Raw genomic sequence first — 4,080 nt, 5'->3', positions numbered from 1 at the left:
TGTATGAAATCAGGAAAGGAAGGCAGGAGATCAGCATTGCTGAGTAAGGACCTCCTGGTCAACTGATAGTGAAAGAAGGAAATGCAGAGGCAGTGGAACCAGGGACATGTATCCTGGCAAGAATATAGGGATGCTGTCCAGATGTGTAGGGAGGGGACCAGGAACGCTAAGGCACAGTTGGAGCTGTATTTGGCAAGGGATGTGAAGAATAATCAGAAGGGCTTCTACAGGTACATTGGTCAGAAAAGGAAGATTAAAGAAAATTAACTGACTTGGAGAAGGCTGAGTGTTGTGGACACATATTTAGCTAACGGTCGCAAGAGCATTCCAGACGCCTTTAGAAGGCCTTGAACAGAATAATCAAGAAGACAAAAAAAGAAAGATACCAATTAGAAAAACACAGGTGCGCAGTCCACGATAAAGAGAACTTGGCACAAACAACCTCAATTCGGCAGTTTATCTTGACCAATTAGACTGAGACAAGTCTCGCATGTTTTAGTTAGTATAACCAATTATGTTTTATGTTTATGCGTGTGTACAGTGTTGATATAACCAATCATTAAGTGTAACTAAGCGCGTGGATGGCACATGCTAACCAATCAACAGATGGCTTACACATGAGCAGGAACTAGAAATAATATATAAACCAAGCTATTTGTACAATAAAGGGGCTTCACTTGATCACATTGGTCTGTGTGTGATGTCCTGAGCCTCCACAATTGGCGCCTGAAACAGGGACCCTCGGATCGGTGTTGAATTCTACGACAGGAGCCAACAGAGAGAGGGAGTGGAGAAGCCGGCTGAAACAATCCCTGCTGCCCCGGCAGGATGACACGAGCCTTAGCTGAGCTGGGAAGACAAGGAAGTGCGCGCAAGTGAATAGAAAAATGGAATCTCGCCCTAATCAGGTGAGCGGTCAGAGAAGGAGATGGGGTTGGACAAAGAGCAAGAAGTGGTCCTAAATCTCCTTCAACATATTCTCTCTAAGAGAGGCATAAAATATGATGAAGCTTGTTTAAAGTGGCTTTTACAATGGAACAAGGACAGAAACTTTTTAATTAGTGTGGGTACAACTTTTGATCTTAGTACCCGGGAAGCTATCGGAACCTCCCTATGGGATGAAATTAGTGACGGGTCTAAAGAAGTTAAAGGTCTTGCAACTTTATGGAAATTAATTAAGACAACTCTACAAGAAATGAAAGCAGATTGTAAAGCATCTGTGTCTGCTTTTGCTGCTCTCTCTCCAACTGCAAGCAAAGGGGAAACGCAGGGAGAAAAACATAATGCAACAAGAGAAACTTTTGGCTTCTCTGGAACTTGTCCGCCTGCTCCTGTGCCCTTGACTTCTGCTCCACTCCCGGGGACTGCCGATATTAATCAGCCATCTGACAGTTCCCAAGCCTCCCTAACCATACGCTTAAAGGAAACCCTACAGAATCAGGAAGCGAGTAAACATCTGCCTAGGAAAAAACAGCCCCCAGATATCACCGCTCAACATGAACAAATTATACCTAGCATATATACCCTCCGTTGCCTTCGTCTACACCCGAGTTGCCTCAAGAGCACGAAGAGGGGCCGGAGCTCACTTCGCAGCAGTTGCAGTCAGTAATAGAAAAGCTGGCACAGCTGGAGGCTGCTGTGAAGCGAGAAAAACCGCCAGCCGTATCCTTTGATGCACCCCTTTTACCTGCTGTACTAATTTCAGCTGGGATAGAGTTAACTGTCTTCCTAGTAGCTGGTACGGTGCTATGTTTCGAGTTCAGTATGTGAAGAATGTTGATAACACTGATGTTTTCAGTTGTTGCTAGTAGTGTTTAGACTAATGTCAAGGATTTTTCAGCTTCTCATGCCCAGCCAGCGAGAAAGCTGGAGGGGCACAAGAAGTCGGCACAGGACACAGCCAGGGCACCTGACCCAAAGTGGCCAACGAGGTATTCCATACCATGGGGCGTCCCATCTAGTATAGGAACTGGGAAGTGGGGGCAGGGAATCGCCGCTGGGGGACTAGCTGGGTGCCCGTTGGCGGGTGGTGAGCAATTGCACTGCGCATCATTTGTACATTCCAATCCTTTCATTATTGCTGTTGTAATTTTATTAGTGTTATCATTATCATTATTAGTTTCTTCTTTTCTGTTCTATTAAACTGTTCTTATCTCAACCCGTGGGTTTTGCTTATTTTTCCCGATTTTCTCCCCCATCCCACTGGGTGGGGGGGGAGTGAGTGAGCGGCTGCGTGGTGCTTAGTTGCTGGCTGGGGTTAAACCATGACACCTGCACAGGGAATTATTCGCGATGCCTTAATTGAGGGAGAAATCATAGCAGCTCCCACAGCATTTCTGGTTATTGCTGGGGCTGGGGGTGGACCTAATCAATGGGTTCCATTTGATTGGAAAATCATAAAAGAAGCAAAGGTTGCAATTGCTCAGTATGGTTTAAAACCTCCTTTTACGCAGGCAGTTTTGTCCCATATATTTTCTGGGTCAACTTTAACTCCACATAACTCACGAATGCTTGCTAAAACCTTGTTGTCGACATGGAAATTTATTTATACTACGCTGGTGCATTTACAGCCAGCAGAGAAAATCATATCAATACAACCTGATACTGCTTTTGAGGAGGCAGTTTGTAAGGAGGCCGCTAATGAGCAGGATTCTGATTCCAATAATAATTCTTTTGCATCAGGCAGGGTGGACTCTGAAAAAGAGCCGGATTTATATCCCTCATTACCTCCACTGCTGCCTGCCGCGGCCCGCCGCCGCTGCCGTGCCGCCGCCGTCCCCCACCCCCCCACCTCAATCGCCTGGTACTCCCTCTCCAGGGTTTGCAGAACTTAAAACGGAACCTGACTTTACTACACTGCCTGTATCTCCTTCTCGCTACATTTAACCTGTTATGAATAACACACATAGGTGAAGAATGGATGATCCAAAAACCAGAACGGAATGTATGGGTAACTTTGACAAACATGATGCATCAAGAAGCTATATGTCTTTCTGTCACTACCCCTGAAAACCCTTTTTCTACCTGTTTGGTGGGGTTACCTCTAGACACCTGGCCAGATCCAATGCCTGAATTTTCCCTTTGTACTAACCCACAATCCTGTATCGATAATTGGGACGGTGTGTATGCACACCTGCCTCAAGTAATGCAAGAACGTCAAGAGTTAGAGTTGTTAGGATCAGTCATCACGAATGCCTGTGTGATGTTTAATTACATCTATAACACCAGTCGAAAGGGTCAGAATGCAAATGCTATTTTGCCTGTATATAGAAATGCTACAGCTTGGTGTAACTATATCTTTTCCAGAATATCACACTCTTTTTTCTATTCCAGCTGCTTTACCTGCGGTGATGTTTTTTTTTAATTTGTGGGAATAGAGCGTGGGAGAGGAATTCCATCAAAACTTAACGGGAGGCCACGTAGCCTCGGACAACTTACGTTACTAACACCCTATATCAATATGATTCACAGTAAAAGGCTCACGATAACTGACACAGGGTTAAGTGGATGGCTAGCAAGTTTTGGAACTACAGGATGGTTGAAAGATTTGCTTATGCATGGCTTAGTTATTTTAATTGTAATATTAGCAGTTGTAATGATTGTACCATGTATCATAAAAATAGTTGAACGTATGATTGCAAAAGCATTTCTTGTAACTTGGCTTGCAAAAAAAAAAACCAAAAAGGGGGAATTGTGGGAGATTTCATGGAAAATGGGGAACATTTCTTTGAGCCTGATTATTTAGAGTTAGCATAAGTAGGCCGCAGTTAGCATGAGTGGGCCAGAGTACGTGACAGCTGCAGTATGAACGGACTTTTGAACCACCAGAAAAACAACGGACATGAGGAACTTGGACACTGGAGCAATTAATAAACAAGATAACAGAACTGCAGAGGCAAGAAGGAGCTGCAAGAGCTTTAATGCAATTAAGCAAGCTGTCATTTTGGCTTAGAGCATTTAGCTGCGGGATGGGGACTTAGGAGTTGGTTTGTATCTTCGTTAAAAATCAGGGTTTCTTTTATTCTTGTGTATTTTATTAGGTATAATGTTGCTTTTACTGTGTTTAATTAATTGTGTTCA

General features: G+C 44.0%; 1 long non-coding RNA gene across 1 annotated transcript; it reads right to left on the bottom strand.

The window, feature by feature from the left end:
* Positions 1–2,234: 2,234 nt before the first annotated feature.
* LOC115352233 lies at positions 2,235–3,199 on the bottom strand. The gene is made up of 3 exons (XR_003927034.2): positions 3,001–3,199; positions 2,734–2,739; positions 2,235–2,271 (listed from the first exon to the last, which is right to left on the bottom strand). It is a non-coding gene; the product is annotated as an uncharacterized LOC115352233 (long non-coding RNA).
* Positions 3,200–4,080: the final 881 nt, after the last annotated feature.

Source organism: Aquila chrysaetos, chromosome 16 (assembly GCF_900496995.4).
Source record: "Aquila chrysaetos chrysaetos chromosome 16, bAquChr1.4, whole genome shotgun sequence".
In the NCBI taxonomy this organism is placed as follows: Eukaryota; Metazoa; Chordata; class Aves; order Accipitriformes; family Accipitridae; genus Aquila; species Aquila chrysaetos.
This window is presented reverse-complemented; position numbering and strand designations above follow the sequence as displayed.